The sequence below is a fragment of the Schistocerca nitens genome, chromosome 5 (genome assembly GCF_023898315.1).
Source record: "Schistocerca nitens isolate TAMUIC-IGC-003100 chromosome 5, iqSchNite1.1, whole genome shotgun sequence".
Classification (NCBI taxonomy): Eukaryota; Metazoa; Arthropoda; class Insecta; order Orthoptera; family Acrididae; genus Schistocerca; species Schistocerca nitens.
In genome coordinates, this window is record NC_064618.1 from 303,203,425 (window position 1) to 303,226,864 (window position 23,440).

A 23,440-nucleotide genomic window follows, 5' to 3' on the forward strand; every position below is an offset into this window, starting at 1 on the left:
TATTATGAAGTATTTTCCCTTGGATTACAGCCATCCGCAGTAAACAAAATTGGACTTCTTTACTACATTAACAGCATGACGGGAGGAATTTATTGTTGATTCTGTTTGATTTTTGCACTTTTGAGAAACGATTCCTCCAGAATGTTTTCGTTTGGCAAGAAGCTATCTGCATACACCTAACATAAATCAGTTAGGGACATAATTAACACATAACAGTACATAACAGAGATTTTCTGATTATCATGTTCGATCGATACATTCCTGTGCCCAACTTAGATGAATGCCGAAAGGGAAGTATATTTTATAAAAGGGAAATATATTTTATTGGAATTCGCGTTTGCGGAACTGTGGTTTGTTCATTTTTGACTGCGGGAGAATCAATATTTCTGAAGTTATTTGTCAGTATAGTGATGCCGTTTCCAAAAGTGTCTCCACATATAAGTGTTCTCTGTTAATGTCTTCAGCCCGATAATAAGTTTTGACTCAAACATTTCTGCTTATTACTGTAGGAATCTTGGTAGGTAAAACTAGTATCCAGCAAAAAAAAAAAAAAAAAAAAAAAAAAAAAAGAGGCTCTGAGCACTATGCGACTTAACTTCTGAGGTCATCAGTCGCCTAGATCTTAGAACTAATTAAACCTAACTAACCTAAGGACATCACACACATCCATGCCCGAGGCAGGATTCGAACCTGCGGCCGTCGCGGTCGCTCGGCTCCAGACTGTAGCGCCTAGAACCGCACGGCCACTCAGGCCGGCAGTATCCAACAATATAAGTCGTTTTTTTACTGATCTCTCCTCTCTATCTGTCTGTTTGTCTGTCTCACTCTCTCTCTCTCTCTCTCTCTCTCTCTCTCTCTCACACACACACACACACACACACACACACACACATCCACACACTTTTTTTTTAAACGGAGACCTGATAGCGTAGACACAGTCTGAAAAAAAACAGCTATTCGGTATTTTTTTATTTATAAACCTCTATAAGTGCGTCCAGAGTCATCCCAGAGTGTAAATTTCGTCTAAATGTCAAATGCTACCAAGTAAAAATGAATATCCATCCAAAAAGGGGGCAAATGAACCCTTTCGGTGTGAATTCCGGGTAAATGACATCATACAGTGATAAGAACATATACGTTGCAATTGTTATGTAGTTCAAAAATTTCGAAATGATCATCACTAACGGTGGAGACAGAGCAACACAGGCTTTTATTTCCATGGACAGATTTTCATGCAATTTAAGTTACGTGTATTATGGCAGGAAATTTGTGAACATGAGCCGTCCGCAATGAGCTGCAGAGATCTCCACAGATAAATATTTAATTTGTTCAGTCTGAAGATGGGGATTCTGCTATTCCCATTTATTTCCACGGTGGCTAAAATTTGACCGTTAATATGGTGAGATGGTGGAAATTTTGATAGCTTCATGTTCAACTATCTTCTCTCTTATGAATGGAGACATTTCAAAGCACGTATGATTATTATTGGATGGAAGATATGCACACTTCAGCTGAAGTCGTCCATATAAACATTAACTTCAACGCTCAGAACGCAGTCTTATCCGTCTGCATAAGAAATACATAATTGTGTGTCACGTTCAGTGGGAAACAGCTCTAACCGAATAAACATAATTTTTAAGTAGCTAAGTAGCTGTTAACTACAAAAAAAGACCTCTTACCTGAAATGCAACAATTTTGGTCTTAACTGCTGACATTTCGCAAGAGTAACTCTCAATTTTGTATGCCTGTCGTGCAGTACGGAGTAACGTGAGCAATAAAGAAAGCACATAACCCACCGTTATGGCATACAGTTAGAAATGAATCTAAAACAGGTGCAGAACCAATTCGACTCAGCACGTGAGCAAAGCTGCGAGGGAGCTATTCGTAATTGCGCGATAAACGACGAAATAGGTCTTACATTTTATGACAAATGACTCTGGATACATGTACTCTTAGGAAATATTCATTGCATGATTCGGATCTCTTCAAGTCGATGCTTAATTCACCCGTACGTGTTTCATGGGGCAGGAAGTTTCTTGGGAGGGAGGGGGGTGAGTCAAAAATGGCTCTGAGCAGTATGGGACGCAACATCTGAGGTCATCAGTCCCCTAGAACTAGAACTACTTAAAACTAACTAACCTAAGGACATCACACACATCCATGCCAGAAGCAGGATTCGAACCTGCGACCGTAGCAGTCACGCGGTTCCGGACTGAAGTGCCTAGAACCGCACGGCCACCTCGGCCGGCAGGGTGTGAGTCACTTACCCCTCCCTGTCTCTCGCTAGGCACGTCCATCATCTATAGACCTCATTTTATTAACCCTCACAGTATCAAGGGGGCGGGAGTACTTTATGCCCACATTTTGAAAATATTGTAATCTCATCAGTTACTTTATGTTTTAAAATTTTGAAAAAAAAAATTATTGTTTCTAATGAATTATTCTACGAGATTCCATATGTGTTTTGAAGTTTTCCTTTAAATTTAACCCAAAAATTTAGGTTTCAATAGCAGGTGTCACTTTCCCCAGTGAATTTCGTATTCAGTATTTCCAGGTTCAGGGCATTACCTACACCTCAAAATCTGTTTACAATTACTTGAGAGTAAAAGTCAACAAGTCAACTAAATCTGATTTAAATTTTTTTTATGGTGGTCATGAAGTCGGTAGTACACTTTACTGGAGGTGCGTTATTGCTTAGAGGTGCTAAAAGATATTTTCACATTCTGGGCCCTATTTACACATCAGTACCTCTTTAAAAAATATGTTGTTAATAAAATTCAGCGACAATTAACTTATTCTGTTTTTAATATTCTTAGGGTGGTCATAAAGTACCCTCTCGGTAATGCGTGTTGTGGAAAAAGCCCTGATTTTGCGAGGGTTTAACCCTACAAACGAAAATGATAGCTTAGTGATAAGACATAATTGTTTGATAGTCTTAAGCGAGTTGAAAAAGATATATTAACTCCTTTCGTCGGATTCTAAACTGATAATTGCACTCGGGAGCTGTTAAGTGTTAACCATCAAACAATCTTTCGAAGCGTTGCGTATCGAGCAGCTTCTGTTTCCAGAGATTGTTTGCGTGCGGATGCGCGCTGTCAGTGCTGCCGCTGGCGGTGCGGAAAGAAAACAAGGCGGCATCTGAGCGTCCCCCTGGTGGGGGCAGGCGCGGCGTGTTGAGTAACAGCGAGCACGACACGACGCCGCAGCGATCGCGTAGCCGCCACACTCCAGTCAGTCCGAACGAGGCTTCGGTTCAGGCACAGCCACATACAGTAAAGTACTCGAGCGCTGGAATCTAGGTGTCGCAGCTTTCGCTCTGTCATTTGCTCGCTGTTGCGGCGGTAACGAGTTGAGTGGTCGCAGCTGTCCAGTCCACAGTGTACGACGGCTGGCGCAGGATTGTGGACACACCCACAGGCATCTTCTTCACTGGCCGTTCGACGCTCTTATGAGGACATAGACGCGCTAGCTCACACGACCAGATGTAAGTGTCGCACGCTGAAAGCGCCCACGGTTGTAGATCTCGTCGCGGTGGTAGATAACTTGGTGTTTGCTCCACATACAGGCTCAAAGATAATTCTTATTACTTGTATTGGTCGCCAGGTAATGCAAGCATCGGAGGTCGTGTTGACGTAGTCTTCATTATGAAAACTCAGATCTGTCGTTATCTGTATCACTTTCACATTAATATTTGCAAACGTACTAATAAACTGATGTCCTCTAAATAAAGCGGTTGATATGTAGGTGGTCATGTTTCTTCAGTAAGTTTACATATAGCATAAATTTTCTTGCGTTGTATTAGAATGTGTTTTGCTCAATGTATTTGGGAAAGACTTCTACTCTATGTCTAGGGCATATGTGACCCAATGAAAGAGTAGGTGCAGCTTACAAATCAGGGTATTTAATTGTTTCAAATTTAAATAACACGTATCAGTGAAAAACAGCTATCTGTGGTCTTTGTAACTTTTTAAGCTTTTTCACTGAGTAAAATTCCTACACAATTTTCGGTTGGTAGCTTAGAGGTTGCTTAATTTAGAATAGTACGGACAGTTCTTTAATAATTCGACAGTTATCCTGGATCATTGGATATGATATGCCGACTAAAGAGGAAACCTAAAGACTAACTCTAAACTGGTATAGCAGTCGGGGCCCATTTTCACAGGCTGCGTTTGCCGATAGGATCTGATTTTCTATTTCACCTGTTGGTTTTCTTGGGTCTTGAAATTACAGCTCAGTGTTTCGAATGGCTTGCTCGTGCGACTAGAACTTTCCATCCGCAAGTTAATGCGTAAAATGCCTACAGAGAACAATACGGTAGGAAGACGGGTTACCAGATTGCGTAGTCTTTGGTGTACACATCGCACATCACAGCGCTGGACTTTGCTGTTGAGAGATGCCTTGTTGCAGACTTAATACAAATTTAAACACTTCTACGACAAAATAACAGCAGTGATGTGACATGTGCCTGTCATTGACACTGGAATAGTTTAAAGCAGGTGTTTAGTAATATAGTGGAAATTTATAATACTACTTAAGATGACGTGCCATTCCACTTGTATTTACTCGTTAGAAGTGTTATGATCCTCGCGGAATAACGTTTCTGGCATTTGAATAGCTGCTGGTAGTAAAGACAGCCCGAAGCGACGGTGATCTAGAATGTGGCAACTTTCTGCACTCCGGCATATTAGTCTGTACGAGAAACTAGATATACGAAAGTGATTATAAATCAGAAGCCTTATTTAAAGTGTTGCATTGAAAAATAATTCTAATTGTAACGATTGAACTAATAGTACAAGTCAGTTTACGAACTGACAGTTCGAAGCGAAATCGGAGCGCTGATCAGTGGGTATGTTAAAACAGATGAAAGCTGTCTTGCAGCATAAATACTTCAGTACTTAAAACTTAATAAGGAACTTGCTTTCCCTTACACAGAAGCGTATTTGTCAATGATTTCCTTAATGTCTTCCCTCGTATCTCTTATTGACGTTATGCTTTGCCTGTCTAATCTCATCCTACTTTATCGCAGTGGTTTCTAACGAGCTAATATTTCGTGTTTGTTAGATGCGATACGTATAAAATCTTCGGTACGATTACTAGTGTGATACGTATGACTGTAGAGTGGATAAGTTACCACCTTTGTCGATTGAAATGTAATGCGTAGTCCGTTTGCTGGCTTCTCCCTGCTGGTTAGAAGGGCAGTAAGGAAGTGTGGGTGTACATGCGGCAGTGGAATGAGCCGACGCTGTCAGCAGCGTCCTTGAGACCTGTCAGCGCTCTGATTACCGCTAGCCTTAAACCTGACAGCTCTGCATCTGTGGGCTGAAGTCTGCACACCGTATATGTAAAGACTCGCCGAACTGCCTTCTACCATTGGACCAATGCGGTCAGAACACGACAGACGAAATCGAAGCAGCTGCAATGAAAGTATTGACACAGAACTTGAGGTGCCAAATATTGAGAAACCATTTATTATATGCCAGATATAGTGCTTGGTGAACCACACCTTTATATTTAGATAAGTCATGCATTATATTTGGATCGCGTAATTCGTGCTCATCTTTAGAATTTGACATTTACTGGTACCATACAATGCAGTATTTTCTCCAGTATGAATGCATCAGTATTATCTGTAGCATTGCTTAATAGTTTCACGTTTAATACTGCCAGAAGATGTCTTTCGAGAGTGTACCGAGAATAACTATCGCTGCTTCTGCCACTGCAGAGATAACGAACTTCCGTGCTTGACTTCCTGTCGTTCGTGTAGGGCCTATCCGAGCTAGTTCCCTCGGTGTTGACGAGATGCTTATTCCAGCAGAAATAAGCTTTATAATATAGCTCACACACTGGTTGCGATTTTCGCAGTAGACTTGAACGTCAGATTGCTGGAAGACGGTCATAATCTTCAATGAACCGACAGTCGCACATAATCTTTGCCTTGACGGGACACGTGTCCTATATGAAGAAAACTTTAGAGGATCTAGTTCTTAAAGTATTTCTTGTCATAGCAGTGAAGTAAGCCTGATTCTTCTGTTCCATTCGTCGTAGAATCTCTTCAGGAAACGAGCTTCCCTTTAATTTCAAGCCGGTCGTAGGTTCATTACGTTAACGATTTCCGGAATAACCTATTATGGCACTTGACTGTTGTAAGATTTTGGCGCAAGTTAAGGCACGAAATATCGACTGTAATAAGGAATCCCAAAGCAGTGTTACTTTAATGCATTTCAGAGTTTGCCTGCATACTGTTGCGAGACTGCAAGCTATCTGTGCATTTAAAGACAAGCCATTGAGGAATATACACCTGATGGGAGCCATCAGCAAATTGTATGAATAGTAGGGTCACCTGGTACTCAGGTACCTTTGTCATGCGAGCTATGATAAAAACGCACAGGGAAGCGCATACAAGAGTCAACGTTCAACGGTAGATGGATGAAATGGGTGTAAGACTAGCTGGTTTGCCTTATTACTGTTCCGCGTATATATCCTATCGTCACATATATATCGAAACTAATAGAAATAGCAGGAATTTTACATATTAGCGCTTCGACTGAGGCTGTTTTGGGTCTAGCATTTTTTCCTAGAGGCGCAAAATTTTAATCCCATGTCATACCGAGTTACCTGTTCCGCAGCTTTCCTGTGTTACTTCAGGTGAACTTCGTGACCGTTCCTTAAATCATAGCTCTTAACTGTGTTAAGAGTGGGTACTTTCTTCCGTATTTTTAAGCCATTTCGAAGTTGTCAGAGGTATCGTGTTAAATGTGCGTGATTGGCGACTATTGACAAACGGAGTGGATGTTTGTTGCAAAGAGCTTTTTAAACTCCTGACGTGGTCGGAGTAAATAACATGCGATGTTGCCGCCGGTGATTAGCTGTTATGGCAACATCGGTGAATCGCCTGCGGTTTTCCTGTGCTCTTCCGAAACAGGAAGAGGCGTCGAGCGGCAGATGCAGGTGTCCGCTTCGTGCTCATCCTGTGCGTAGCTGCTTCGCTGTGTCGTGGCTGGTACGTTTAGTCAGCTGGGGGTAAACTCAGGCGGTTAGGTTAAAAGCTGTCTCCTGAGAAGTATTGGTCGCGGACATTGTACTTGAAGTGGGTAAGGCGTCCGGTCACCAGATTTCACTTACTGGTTGACACAAGTAAGATTTTGCGTTGGTGGTAAACGACGTTATAGCCCACGATTTTAAACACTTGCAGAACAGTGTTCTACGTAACTCATTTAAAGCCGTTGATCAACTGTCTCCAGGTAATTTGTGATTGTATTGCACTAGGACTCGCAAAGTGCGCTGTTAAAATAGCCAAATGCTCCGTGGTTCCACAGAAGACAACTTACTGCTGACTCATTTCAGCGAAGCGTCCTCTCTCTCCGCCGAGAGTAGATACACCCTCCGTCAGTGGTAGTCACTGTTGATGCTGCCTCGGTTTCCAGCCGTATTTTATAAAACTCTTCCAGCAAGAATAGCAGAATCTAAAAACATCAACTAACGTTGGGAGCGTCTTACTAGTATATTTTTATTCAGTAACAAACTAATATCAAGACAGTAATATCTTACTGCGTGCTTAATTTTGATTGACGCTTTTGAATTCCCCGTGAGCTTGTCAGAGGCAGTGGTATGTAGTCCGGTTACTGCAAGAGTAATAGGGATGAGTGGGAATATTGTCTTAAAGTGCTGACGACGCACGACTCTGCGCTAATAGTACCGATCTTCCACTGTGGACTGTCAGACGGAAGTAACATGGATTCGTGAATGCACGTTACGTAGACGGTTATGTGTCGTACATGTCCGTAGCAAGTAAAGTGAAATAAAATTGAGGTTAACATGATGTGATGAGAAGGAGACATTCAAAACATTTAGTAAACACTCTTGATCGTGTTTCATAATTGCAGTTACTGTCACAACGTACATAACCTATGTATGTTCCCAATCGGTAGTAAGATCGGCAGGAGAAGGCGTCCATGGATACTTTCCGATGTGAACAGCGCCACTGGTCGCTGAGAAATGATCAGACGATTTCTGATATACATCGTAATTTTCTGACTGAAAACAACCTGTTTTTAGTAAACTAAGTCGTCTGAAGTAAGATGTCATATTTATTATTCTTAAATCACTTGCACGAAGAGCAACAATTTGTAAAACCACACAACGTCTTTTCGCCTAAAAATTCATTTCATAGTTATTTCAGTTTGAGAGTTTCTTCTATGGATCACTAACGCAGGCATGGTGTCCGACCTGGAAAAAACTCCCGCCACACTACTCGACGGCAAAAAAGGGCAGTGTGTTCTATCTAATAAATTACTGCCTTACATTACGCAAAAATATTAGAGACCACTGACTTTTACTTACGTGTATGTACCCAAAGCTGTCATCCGCCATTCTATCCCTTTGACAATTTTGAATTAATAATGTTAAAATATTTAAAACCGTTCGTTGTACTTGGGCTGATACAAAGGTCTGATTCAAAACGGCGTGCTTCAGTCGCTAGGTCGTTTTACATAGTAAGGTATGAAGATGCCCAGAAAATGTGCCCGGAAATCAACAAAGAAACCATGATATGTTGCGATGTCATTGGCCGTTGTATCCGCTTAGATACAGAAAATTAGTAACTGTGTGTCTCCAGAAAAACGCACGCAGTTCCAATATATTACTTACATCAAATATTTTACTTGAAAGTCATAGCTTAAAATATGTAAATTCAGTGTTTAAGCCATAAGCTTCAGGCAGGAGGTATCGTCCTAAAATGTCAATATTGGCTCTTAATAAAACAGTTTGACGACCATTGCTATAGCTTTAGTGTTCTGTTAAAATGTACCAGGGAAACGCGGATTTCGAAATAATCAGGTAATTAACTATTTTATGATAACTAGGTCGTTTTGGCAAATGACTCGGACCTAGAAGACAGTTGATATAATTAGGGAGCATAAAATACTGCAATTAAAGCAGAAGGTTAGCTTTCTGGAAAGTACTAGACCTAAGTAGTCAGTTTGAAGAAAACTATCTGCAGGGAACTCCATAACACTAAAACCAACATGGATCAGGTTGACAGATGCTAGTTATGTCGGACTCATCGCAGTACCGTGACAGGTTCAGTAGTGGCGGCAGTGTATTGGAATGGGTTAGGTAAAGACAAAAGGAGCAAATGAACTGTAGTCTGATACATGTCTTTTCACGAAATGTATTTAGTATATATTCCACCAGTCGTAATAACGAAGAAGCCATGTAAATACAAAACTTGAAAATGTTCTTGGTACAAGTAGCAGAAACAGAAAAAATTAATAGATTGGTAACTGTTGTAACACATTAAATGAAATACATTGAGACAATACGTGCTAGTGGCTTAAGATGTTAATTGGATTTATCGAGTCGTTACTTCATAACTCTAGAGATACATTACGCAGATACCCAGAGCTCGTTGCAGTCGTGAGTTTACTTAAACCTAGATAAGACCGAGATGCCTTATCCTCCGGACTACGTCCTGTGTGATATCATCCGGACTATGCCCCGCATTTTCGTTAAGGGCTGGAGATGCCCGCTGCGCCCTCGTGCACGCCTGCTCAACAATCACCTTGTCGGCTAGGCTGGTAAGGCGTGGACAGACGGTGGCGGACAGCGTCCGCTGCGGCGACACGTGAGTGCCAATGATCGATAGTTTGCGATCGCCGTCACGTGACCCTGTTGCATGTGATCCTGGCGGATCAGGGCACTGACGTAGGCGGAGGTGCTACCTACGGAAACGTGCGGGAAGCGACCGGGCTTCCGATCTACGGCTGTGTGCGTTTACCGTGAAATTGGGTTAGTGGAGAGTTAAAGCCACGCGCTGGTCCGAAAGTGTAAACAGTAAACAAACGCGTTGCGCCGCAGACCTTGGCGGGAACGGCAATTCTTTGCTGCTATAGAGCTGCTCTGACCAAATGGCTTGATCATCGTACTACAACGATTTTTTAAGCTCCCGTCGTATTTAGAATCCTACAGTTACCTGATATTGTGTACAATGTTTTTAGAAAGATATTTGTAGATAATGTGTAAGCATATTGTGCTGTTACGCGTCCCATATACAGTATGGTATGTCCCAAGACAGAGATGCAGATACAGCTAGATAAATGTGATCGGAAATTCCTTAGATTATCGTTTGCTACTGTATCTATTTGAAAAATTCCTAGAAGCTTCACCGTAAAGCTATTAAATTGAATGAAAGGGTTTAGTTTTTATTTAATCGTGTCAGAAGCATCGTACATAAAATCAGAATGATTAACACATACATATCAAGTATATAACAAATACAAAATAGAATGAAAGTATACAGATATATAAGCAGGGTCAAGTAGTTTATTTTATGAAGTGTTAGACCAGAACCCGGCCACGTCCAGCGCTTCCGGAGTGGCATTCATCAAATCCTTCATGGTGCAGGTGCTGTGTCCAGTCACACAGGGTGGTTTGTGTCCAGTCACACAGCGCCGGTTCATTTGAGGCACAATTTGCGCATATTCTCTTTGGATCGTGTGACACCAGAGCGCAGCCTATTAAGAAATTTCTATGTCGTCCATCCTTCGATATGGCCGGGAGGGAGTTCCTCGTTTGGGACTAACCATTCCCCAAGGTGCGCGTTTTCTTCTCGCCACATTGCCAGCCTCACTTGCTGCGGTGTCCCGATGCTGTTTTCTGCTGTGTGCAGGAAGCTTTTTCTAGATTTTAGTGGAGCAGGCTGGTTGGTGTTTGTACAGCGGGTGGGCAGGTGAGGTCAACGCCTTTCTTTTCCTTCCTGGCCGCTACTTTCCTCCTAATATCTGGGGGGCCACGCCTGCCAGGCAGTACAATTTATCAGTCGGGGTTGGTCTGACAGCCTGTGATGATGCGGCAGGATTCATTAAGCGGTATGTCCACTTGCTTGGCGTGCCTAGAATTGTACCAAACTGGGCACGCGTACTCCGCTGTTGAACAGCACAAAGCAAGAGGTGCAGGGTTCAGTTACTGGCTTATTTTCGTACTGGCATGTTCAGAGGTAGTACAGGGTGTTCCAAAAAGAATATACGCATTACAAAGTATTATTTGGTCCAAACTATCGATCGCTGCACCTCGGCTCGGCTGCTGGAGAAGCAAATACGTAGTCTAGTTTACATTAATAGCCGATAGATGCCAGTTGTCTTCTGTTTTGCTGGTAACCGTCATAAGTTTAAAATAACTCCGCAACAGAAATCATTTTCTGTTCTCGAGTTTGCGACGTGCAATTCCGTGATTCCAGTGCAAAGACGTTTCATGCTTAGGTAACAAATTGATTCTCCGAATGGGTGGAACATTGGCAGATGGTATCGAGTTTCTATATACAGGATGTTTACGTAAGTCCTGGCCGCCCTTGTGTTCCTGAAGACAATGTTGCACGAATTCACTGGTTTCCAACGTAGTCACAGGATTTACACCCTCGGACTTCCCCCTGTGGGGTTTCGTTAAAGACAACGTTAATGTAGCACCACTCCCGCAGAACCTGGAAGAGTTGAAGAACCGGATCCGCACTGCCCTAACATCAGTGACTGACGTGGTTGCCAGAGCATGGGAGGAATTTGAGTATCGATGTGATATTGTTAGTGTCGCTGATGGACATATTGAACATCTGTAATCTGAACTTGAGTTTCGGTTCGTAAATGTCAGGTTTCATATTCGTATGTTTTACAGTTTAATAAATATATGCATTACAAATACGTATATTCTTTTTGAAAGTGTATATTACTGACGCTGATTCTAACCACTTTAGTTTCCCGAAACAGTTACAAAACACTTTCACACACAAATTTTGACGTATGTAGCTGAGCTTATTGACTTAACCAGATACCCCATTGGAACTAGATTCTGTATATTCTGCCCTCCAATAGCTCAGTTCAGTCTCCCAAGTCGGTGTAATTCGCTAGGATTGTTTCACGTCGTGGGTACTGTTACACTTAATACAGATCTAGCATAAATGGAGACTGATGAATAACTGTTTTCCTCAGATACCACGATTTACATTTGTACTGATGAATTTACTGTCATCAGATCCCTTGTCCCAATAGCAAGATATTAAATGGAACTCTGCAGGGACAAAACAGAAAGGAAACTGGCTGTCATTCTGGGAAACAGCGGTAGTCGATTGAACAACATTTTAACGAATGGCACATAGCTATATGGTATATTTCTTCACGAAGGAAGTAGTGAACTTCTACATAGAGGTAGTTCGCAACTGAAACAGCGAGAACAATGCAATACATAGTATCAGATGTATACTTAAAAACACTGGTTTAGTCTTATAAAATAAGACATTTGTCTTGTTAAACTTAGCAACTGTTCCCTGCTGTGTAATTGCATACATGCGTTAATTTCTGCTGACACTGAGGAGACATAATACTCTCGTTGGCCATATCTATGATTGCTCTAATGAACACAAGTATTTCACCCATGTTAACGTTTTATTTAGGGAACGCGTCTGTCAGCAAGAAAAGATACCTTTCTCACTAACATGAGATAATATTCTGACCATTAATTTTGTCTGACTAAACGGTACATAGCGAGTTCTGGTCCTGGGGAGTGCGTTGGAAACTGCCGCCTGGCCATTAACGATGATTCGTAGATTTTTAAAACTTTGGATTAAATGATTAGATTCTAAAAGTCGTCACTCTATCAGCGCCCATATTTGCTAGGGGTTGAGTATGACCGGTTGTTACATTTTCATTCTAAATTTAATCAGTTTGAAATGTACTACAGCAAGCAGGGCAGACAGATCTGCTAAGTGATTAGAAGAGCCAGGATAGTAGTACACGAGGACACGTCATTCAGGTAAGGTGCACATGAGAAATTACAGCAGGCACCTAACGCTACAGAAAGCCTCCTACCTGACACGAGCAAGACGGGCACGGGTACTAGCTAATACTGTTCCTAGGGTTCTTGTCAAGATACTTTTCGAGTCTTCAGACTAGAAAGGAGGCAGTTGCCGTTTGACGTTTGTGTGTGTGTGTGTGTGTGTGTGTGTGTGTGTGTGTGTGTGTGTGTGTGTGTGTGTGTGTGTGTGTGTGTTTGGAGAGAGGGGGGGGGGGCGGCGGAGGCAGGTACTTCGTGCACGCAGGTAAGCTGGTCTGATGTTGCAAGCGGCCAGCAGGTAGCCTGGAGATAATGCAGCGAGTAGACATATGTCTCGTCCAGTCAAGGGCCGCAGATCGCAGGCACTTGGTGCACTTACTAGATATTGCCGAGTAGCACCTGTAAAGTAATGCGGAATGGAGTGTTTATGTATCAGCAAGATGGAAACAAGGGGAGGACTACACGCTCAAAAGTGTACTAACGCAGAACCTGAGGCTGTGTACCTTGGCAGCAAAATGTTTCTGCAGTCTGTCACAAACGTGTCGGTAGTCTCAGAAGTTTCTTAGCAGTGATTTACGAAAAAAGTGTTCTTCTCAAGGCGGCTCGCCAACGTTACGCCCTCTTCCTTCTCCCCATACTTCTCCTTGCTTCTGTCTGATTATATATTGGTTGCAATCGGGCTCCCCTGGATTTCTCTCTTGTATCCTTCTGATGTCCTTACAGTTCGGTATTCAACTCAAGGGGGGGAAAACCTCTTGTTCACTCAAAGGAATGTCATTTGATTTCGCTTATTATCGTAATAATAGCATGTTGATCGAACCTGCTGGTATCAAATTTAGGAGAAATCGCCGGCCGCCGTGGCTGAGCGGTTCTAGGCGCTTCATGCCGGAACAGCGGTGCTGCTACGGTCGCAGGTTCGAATCCTGCCTCGGGCTTGGATGTGTGATGTCCTTAGGTTAGTTAGGTTTAAGTAGTTCTAAGTTGTAGGGGACTGATCTCAGATGTTAAGTCCCATAGTGCTTAGAGCCATTTGAACCATTTAGCAGCAATCATCTGAATTGCTCGTTTTCCTGTAATCAAACCTGGTGGGGATTCCAAACTCAAAAGCGGCTCTCAGAGTACGTCGCCCTAGTGTTACTAATGAAGTCTCCTTTAAAGATCAGCTACACCTTTCTAGAAATCTCCTAGTAAACAGCAGTCATCCTTATCTACAGCCGACTTTACATGGTCCTACGCCTAGGCATTAAATCCCTATGAACAAAGCAGTGCAGCACTAGTGCTGCATTCGAACATTCCCTAAATGAACATTTATCTCGGGGCGCTGTTACAGCCAGAGGAGCCTGACAGACATCGCGCTTACAAGACTTGGTGTTTGTTTCCGTGTTGGGAGGAGGAAATTTGAGCGGGCAGCGCGCAATGTAACAAGTTGGTGGCAGAAACTGAAGCCGGCCCGAGCAGAGGCGCCGTCGCGTCGCAGCGTACGGTTACAGAGCCGTTCACGCTGCCTTTCCTTTGTGGGTCGCCTCTTTGGCCAGCCGACACACCGTGCTGCTTCGTATCTGGTGTCGGGCCAGAGGCAGCGCCCCGCCTAGCTCTTCACTTGTGAGCGGTCTCAGCTTCCTCAGTCCTTACTCTTTCTCAGTATAGTGCGACGTACATAGTTTTGCATATTCATAAAGCTCATTGCAGCACTAACACTCGCCTCAAATCACGAAGCTTATGTGAAGCCGATTTCGCCAATGTTTTGTGTAGGATGCAAACAAACATTTGGAAATAAATTGGTGCAATGTCTTCAGCTCGTAAACTGTTCGAACAGCCTCAGTTAGTAACACAACCACCCAAAGAGCTTCAGCGTAGTACTAAGCAACATAGACCAATCAAAAACTTGAAGTTTGAAAGGTCTAAACAAGTTCGACCCAAAAATAAATGCCTGACTCGGAAAACAATTAACTGCCGAGAAACTTACTGGCAGATTAGAACTGTGTGCCGGACCGAGACTCGAACTCTGGACTTTTGCCTTACGCGGGCAAGTGCTCTACCAACGAGCTACCCAAGTAGGACTCACGCCCCGTCCTTACAGCTTTACTTCTGCCAGTACCTCGTCTTCTACCTTGCCCGCGAAAGGTAAGGTCCCGAGTTCGAGTCTCGGTTCGGCACACAGTTTTAATCTGCCAGGAAGTTTCATATCAGCGCACACTCCGCTGCAGAGTAAAAATATCATTCTGAATTAACTGCCGTTATCTGAAGTGGCTGCACTCGTAAGCAAAATTGGGAAGTTCTGAGCATTTCAAATTTTTTCAGAGGTTAAGGCGACGTAACTGGGAAACACAAATATCGTGATGTATTTTTGTAAGGCAGTGCAACGGCACTAAACATAAGCAGAACAGGTTACTGACGGGAAAAAATGCGAAATACTAAAGCACTCCAAAGTGTTAATGCTAGTTTCGTGAAGATAATATGAAGGGTGAAATGACAAACGTTCTGCACGTGAACTGGTAAACAGTCACGAATTAATACCTTGAAGGTGGCATAATCGGTGGAGAAAACATGATCATAGCGTAGAGCTTAGTAAGAAATTTGGGTTTCTGAGGTTTCTTTTTTAAAGTTACTGGCTTTGTGGCTGTGACCATCCAGCCATCTCCATAGAAATGTAAATTATGAAGATACGAATGTAAGACCATCACAGTCCTGAGGGACAATATCGCCTATCGGCCGGATATCTGACCCGAGCATCTTCGCTTATCAGTCCGCCACGCTAACCCCGTTTCAGGTTGCGTATGGTGATTTTCAATGTGGCAGAGACAATACTTCCACATCTAAATACCCACACAATCCGTCTGACGTCACATCCGTGAGGCACACGGGCAGATAACCGGTATTAGATCTCCGCAGATTTGCACTTGGGACTTAATGAACATACTTCTGTCATGACAGTACGGGGAGGAATTAAACGCACCGGTTTAAACAGCCGACCACCCTAATCAGTATTTTACGGTCACTTCGGATCTGACTTACGTATTTCTTTAAAAACTCTGTTGGGTGCACGGCAGGCTGAAACTTACGAAGCAGCACCTAGGTAATTAGTCGTATTTTATGTACCATATTCAAGAAACTGTTTAGATGCGCCACGTTTACTAGAAAAATGTTGTCTTAAACCCGTTGCTGAATGAAAGCTGTGAACGGCAGAACGATGTCAGTCGAGAATTGACATTGACTTCGTGTGGCACGAAGGATGGCTGGCGCAAGGTCATCCGCAGGTTTTGTCCTTGGTAGTACCTCAAACATTGTGATTCCGCCGACGTGACTTTAAACTGTTACTCGAGTACTCCCAATGCCGGTTGGCGTTCGGACAGGAATGCCAAAGCGTGCTTCTGTGGTTAAACGTCTTCACCGTTCACTTACTGCAAGCACTCGTGTCCACGAAAATACGCACTATTCCATCAAATTTTGACTACCAGCTGTGCTTACTCATACTGTTAACCCCTTTGTCAGGTACTCATAGCAGAAATTGCTATAAAAAGTATGCCTTATCACTTTCTCTAAAGATAGTCTATACTTCATTTTAATTAAGTATCCAGACGCAAACACTGTCATCCTAGGGTACAATATTACTTGTACGTAGATGAATTACAGCACGCGGATTTCACGCAATCTCCAGAAAATCTATATCTAGTGCAATTCAGTTACACGATTGATGCTTAAAATAGCACAGTGAGAGGTACACAAGTTTTAGATTACACAATTTTTCAGTGACATGTGTTCATTACTGCACAGAATTTAGTGTTCGCAGTTTATCATTTGAGTGATGTTTTGCAACATACTCATAAAAATTTAGTGAAACATTCTCTCTTCAGTTCTCTGTACGGTATTGTCCAGACAGTGTGGGCTATTAATGACCTGTAATAGTGTCGGAATTTGCAGCTAAATAGGTGAGCTATTAGTGCAGCACAGTCTCACCTTACAGTAAAAGAAAAACTGGTCACAACCAGTTGTTGGGAACTCTAATGTATTCTGGGACCACGTCTCAGAAACATCGTTCCGAAATGAATCTCACAATCGAAAACGATTAATGTTCATGCTAAAGGACAGTGGAATTAGTTCATTTTTCTGTAGCTATTAATCGTAATATACTTTAATATTCACCACATCCCTTCACGAAGCTTTCGGGTAATTAGTAACTGTCTTGCGCTTCTAGAGATCTATTCGTTACGATGAATACTATATTTTTGTTTGGACGGGAGCAACGACCATACCTTATCTGCTGAACGCCTTCCTTGCTTTGTTACATAACTTTGACCCTCGATGTGCTGTCAAATGTTCTTAGGCATCTTGAATTGCAGTGCTCGAAAAGTAGCAGTAAATGGAATTTGTCATGCTCTGTATTTTCAGAGGAACTTCACAGTTCTGAAAGAGGAAAACGTGGAAATCAGTTCGGCGGCGTTCGGGAATTGTTCTTCTGGTAACCTCACGTACTATCATTTCAGGAAAGTGCACGCGCTAAAATTTTATGTGTATCTATATATTTCACAAAAGTGATAGTTACGAAAGCAGACCCTCAGTTCCACAGATCACGACCCACACTTCTACATCATAAGCAAAAGTACAGAGTTTTATACGGAATTGCCAGACGCCCTTGTTATCCAGCACAGAAACGCTCTAGAGAAAAAATTTTCATCGTACTTGTCATTAGACGGTCGGTTAAACTGCTTAATTTTTGTGTTCGGCTAATACGAATTCCACTGAAATGCGTAAATATAGATGCTGTCTCCTTTAAACACTAGCCTCCGTTTTCCACTGACCTCGGAGATGAACAGTCATCTCTCTTTCGGATTCGTCTCCGGTATTAGACATAAATTGTTGGATGTCTATCTGTATATCTCAGAAATTTTTCGCATAGTACAAAACACACAAATATACTCATAAATATTCGTAAAAATCAGTTCAGTTAAAACGCACACAGATCTGAAGTAAATACGTTTTTAAATATCTAGACACTATCAGAGAAACAACCCTAAAACCCTTAATGGAGTTATCAGTTCACTTCTACTCCGAAAGTCGCCTAACGCTGTGTAAGTGTACTACGTGTAACACTTTAATTTCAATTTCCTTTCCAGTCATGAATGGATTGCGGAAATGACGTTTGTTAGCAGGCGTCCATGAGTGCTGGAGTTTCACAAATTTTATCTTCATGGACTTTCGCGTCATACACGGAGAAAGTAATATATTGACTTGTCTAGGAAAGTATGCACTAGGATCTTGAACAGTAAACCACACCGTGATCTAGAACGCCTTCATTGCAGCGTCTGCCGCTAGGATTCCCTAAGCGTATCTAACGCTTTAGTGCTCATTAAATGAACCTATCTCTACTAATCATGTAATAGTCTCGTTTTAAATATGTGCTACTAGCTGCAGATCGAATCACTCACACTTATAAACTTTCATTAGAGTGAATGAATGATCGGATGGCGTTGTTGGCTAGGAGGCCCCTTTCTGGGGCGTTCGGCCACCGTATTGCAAGTTCTTTTCAGTTGACGCCACTTCGGCGACTTGAGTCAATGATGATGAAAACGGACACACAAGTCTCCTGCCGGGAATCGAACCCGGGCCCCCTGCGTGGTAGACGGTAATGCTACCGCTACGGAGGTGGACTTTTTACAGTATTTACTCCACATAAAAAGTTCTTCAGTTTCGTACTGGGAGGTGTCATTGCACTGTAGCCGCGACCGAAATCTGAGCTATTGATGGGCCCAGTTTGAATTAAGGTCGTGAGCCCTACTTGGACCAGCGAGGAAACGTTAAACATACCACTACAAAACGAATAATTAATGGCCTTTAGCTATCCAGTGGCGTCCAATAAAATGAAAGGAGCTGACCAATGAACTGGAAAACGTAGTTAGCACACATCTGATATCTACTACCTGTAGTCAGTTGACTGCACCAAGATGTAGAGAACAGGGTTATTTAGTCTAAAAGTAAATATACACGTAAAATTTCAGTAGAAAGGAATAGAGTTCTTGGCTTCAATTAGAACTCGCGAAGTCTCTTTCGGTAACCGTCGCCTCTCGTTAGCTAATCGCTCAACTTTTGGATGGAGATCGGCCAGTTGGTCTACTAGGAAAACTAGCCATCCGAAGCAGTGGCGCGAGTACGGGCTGCATTAGAAAGCATGACCGAAGCAGCTGAGAAATGTCTCGCAGAAGCGACGTTGCTGCGCGACTCTCGCTCGGAAGTCTAAACTGCATACCTTGTGTATCGGGCATCTTGCCATCGCTGTATCGTTCTCTTCGGCAACATTCCACTGGTGTCAGTTCTTGCATTTCACACACCTGCAGTACTAAAAGCCTAGTAGTAGGCATGTTCTTGCTTTCTTCTGTTCTATCCCTAACTCTTCAATACAAACTATAGGTTCATCTTCGATCTCTCGTCGCCCATTCCACGACTGTGACGTTTTCAGGTATTTGCGTGTTATAGATTCATGTGGTTAATTTAGCGCTTAATTACTGTTAAAATTCTCTAGCTGAAAGGGATCTCACAGCATACATCGGTTAGCGTATATAACATACTAATGCCTAGAGAACACTGGTGTTCCAACGTACCAGCGTAGTTGTATGGGTCACCACCTAACGAAAACCTTACGTGCACCTGCAGGGTATGTCGGCTCTCTAAAGATAAATTTTTAGCGAATTTGAGAGAATGAACGGTTTACAAACAAATCTTTACTTTACAGTTTGCATTTGGTGCGCACAGTTCTTTGGCTGTGGTCAGCGCTGTGACTGCAGTACTAAACTTTCCTCATACTGGCAGTTAAAATCTACTTCTCTCCTGGCTTCGTGAAAGGAACCGGTAGCACTTGAACTCGTGGATTTAGTGTGCCGTGTGCTTACAGAATTGGGTGATAAAGCGGGAACATGGTCCCAATGTATCTTCCTTCATATCACTTTTGACAGGAGCCTGGAGTATTTTATCCAGTCAGATCCATGTCGATAGTAACGCCGGCAGATAGTCCTAAGTGGCTCATTGCAGTTAAGTCTGAAGCGGATCGCAGTTGAACAGACTGAGGAGATAAAGCGTAGAAACACTGCGAAAATCTTCCACATTCATCTGAAAAGGTACGTGGGAATGCTGCAGAAATGTTCCTCAGTATGTAACCCTTACCACAGCACTGATGCAGGAAGTGGAAAACACCTAAAGAATACGGCGTTTAGTCACTTCCGTTCAGAATGCACGTGAGCTTCACGGTAATACAAAACTTAAGTGGTAGACACTAAACGACAGTCGTTGTGAACCAAGGCTAGCGAAAAGAACACGAAAGTGAAATCAGATTAGCGCTCACGCGCAACGTTAAGTCGTTCTTCCTGCTGCGTCGTCCGAACAACACAGCCAAGATAAACGCACCGCAGTTGCCATGGTGATAGCTGGTGCCATTGCCATAGACAATCGCCACTTGCGCGAGTTCAACCAGCACCACGGGACAATTGAAGGCAGAGTACAACCCACCAATGACCGGACAACGGACAGAACCCTACTCGGAAGATGGAAGACCAGCTCTCGCCCACTTAGCGATAATCATCCAGGCCTGACTTAGAAAGGGCAAGTCGTATAGGGAACTCTTAAGTGAGCAGTTGTTGCAAATTGCACTTGCTGTGTATTGTGAAGTTTACCTACTGTAATTGGTACGGTCATTGAGGGCCCTTTTTGTGTTACATTACATGCAGTGTTGCAGATTTCATTGTTACAGGTCACAAAGATAAGTAAACCTTTGACTCAATTGTATGACTTTGTAACTAATTTGTTGGATTAGATTAGTACTTGTTCCATAGATCATGAATACGACACTTCGTAATGATATGGAACGTGTCAAATTAATAAAAGGTGTCTATACAAGATATTACATTAGACAAAATATTACATGACACTCAATAATTTTTTTTTGTGGAGGTTGGGAAATTATCCACTTACTATATCCAAAAATTCATCTAATGAGTAGGAGTTGCCATTAGGAAATTATTTTAATTTCCTTTTAAATGCTATAAGGCTATGTCAGACTTTCGATGCTATTAGGTAAGTGAACAGACTTTTGTGGCAGCATAATTTACCGCTTCTGAGCCAAAGTTAGATTTAACCTTGAGTAGTGAAGATCATCCTTTCTCCTAGTGTTGTAGCCATGTACAGTGCTATTACTTTTGAATTCGTTCGGATTGTTAATAACAAATTTCTTAAGAGTATATATATATATATATATATATATATATATATATATATATAATTGTGAGGCTACAGTAAAGATTTCTAGCTCTTTAAATAAGTGTCTGCAGGATCTTGGATGAGCTCCAGCAATTATTCTGATTACACGCTTTGGTGCAATGAACACTCTTTTACTCAGTTACCCCAGAATATGATGCCATACGAAAGCAGAGAATGAAAATAGGCGTGGTAAGCTAATTTACTCAGATGTATATCGCCAAAATTAGTAATTACCCTAATAGGATAAGTAGCTGAACTCAAACGTTTCAGTAGACCCTCAGTGTATTTTATCCAGTTCAACCCATCAATGCATAAATCTAGAAATGTTGAATATTCTACCTTAGCTACCGATTTATGATCTTAGTCTACATTTATTAATGGGATCATTCAATTTACTGTGTGGAACTGTATGTACTGTGTTTTGTCAAAGTTTAATGAGAGCCCATTTGCAGAGAACCACTTAATGATTTTCTGAAAAACATAGTTTACAATTTCACCAGTTAATTCTTGTCTGTCGGGTGTGATAGCTATACTTGTATCATCGGCAAAAAGTACCAGCTTTGCATCTTCGTAAATATAGAAGGGCAAGTCATTAATATATATTAAGAACAGCAGAGGTCTCAAGACCAAACCTTGCAGCACCCCATTCTTGATTGTTCACCAGTTCTTTGCAGAACCTTCGTTCTCCTATCCTGTTAGCTGACCCTGAGGCACAGCTGTGTAATAGTGACATGGAGAAATTACTAGCCGTGTACAGCACCAGAAGTCATTTCACGAACTCACAAGCTAGGCTTAACGCAGCAGTGGCAACTAGGCCTCCACAGCAGTAGTGATAAAGGTTTACAAAAGTTCCTGCATACCATTCCAATATGGAACGAGACTGGCACGATAATCAAAGTACCCTCTGCCAGTTACCTACAGAATATAGATGTGCAGGTAGGGATAGAAAAATACTTCATAGCCCATCGTATCCGGTACCGAACTTAACCCGAAAAAGTGTTAGGCGTCGTGACTCTACCTGGAAATTACGAAATGGAACCGTTTACCGTGGGGATTTACGAAAGCGTTCCGGATTGCGCTCGTGTATCGTCTACAGGCAAGGCGCGACCTCGACAAGCAGTGAGATACCAGCGGAGCGGAACTGACCGACGAGAGCGCGTGAAGGCCGTCCGATGCGATGGCCGTAGTTAAAACGACGGGACGGGAAGGGAAACACCGGCGCGCGCGTCATGCGCTCGCGCTCGGCGACGATCGCCAGCGTTCGGCAATCTCCGGCGGCGGCGCTGTATATGGCGACGTCCCGGATGTGGAACCGGTTGCTGGCGGCGTGGCCGTGGGCGGCCGGCCGGTTGCTCTCGCTTTCTGGTGCGGCCCGGACCGCAAAGCCTCTAGTTTTCCCTGTCGACCGCGCCGCGGTCGACCTGGCCCTCGCGCCGATACTCTACCATCGATTTTTTTTGGCTGTTACGAAATACCTTAAGCGGGACATGGCTAGCTCGGACGCTCTGCCGGGTGGCGTGGGCTGTCAGTATAAACACACCGCTTATTCACTTAACCCGTCAGCGCAGTGCGGCTTACGCAGTTCAGTTACGGCTTGCGTTACACACTTCGTCCAATCTAGCACTTGCAGCTGCATTCTCAACAAATTCTTTTCGCACATGGACTTTCGTGAGAATTTTCAGACATTTGCAGTTAACTCCCAATGTTATTCTATTACACAAACATCATTTCAGTGATTTTTATTGAAATTTTTATCCTGGACTCTTAACAAATGTTACTAACGGAGTACGTGAGCCTTGAGTTATGACGGGCATAGGTGCTTTACGTACTGTGCCCTAAGTTTTTCTGTTAGTTGTAAATGAACTTCCGTACGGCCAGTTATAAACCACAGCGTTTCCCACCACGAGAATGAACAAAATACAGATGCCAGTATCAAACTACCTAAAGTCTATCCCCTTTCTGTAGTGGATTTTTAAGCCTTCCTTCTGCTTTGTTTCTCCAATTTTGACTTTCGTTCCCATTGCTGCTGGTTTCCATTTTCGGTTTTTTACTGTTTCCTAAGTCACGGACCGGGCGCTAATGACCATAGCAGTTTTGCGCCCTAAAACCAAAACAAAACAAAACAAAACAAAAATACCTAAAAGTCTAGAGGAAAAAAGTATTCGTAGCGGTCACAGATAGAATCACAGAGCTCTCAATTTAAAGTTACCTCTACTTCCATGCTGAAACTCGTTTACCATGTTTCCGAACCAGAAACAAATGATGCTAGAATAAAATAGCTAGGTAAACAGGTTGAGAGGCAGCATCGCAAAAATTGCAGTATTTCTGCATTAAAACTCTCTACATAAAGGGCGACCCGCAGTTTCTAAACTAGACTAGT

The 23,440-nt window shown here is 42.7% G+C and overlaps 1 protein-coding gene across 1 annotated transcript in view; it reads left to right on the forward strand.

The window, feature by feature from the left end:
• The first annotated feature begins 3,184 nt into the window (after positions 1 to 3,184).
• Positions 3,185 to 23,440, forward strand: part of LOC126260898 (terminal nucleotidyltransferase 5C) — a 91,928-nt gene continuing 71,672 nt past the window's right edge. The window contains exon 1 of the mRNA XM_049958350.1: positions 3,185 to 3,484. The gene's annotated coding sequence lies outside the window, so the exon portion shown is untranslated. The remainder of the gene's footprint in view (positions 3,485 to 23,440) is intronic.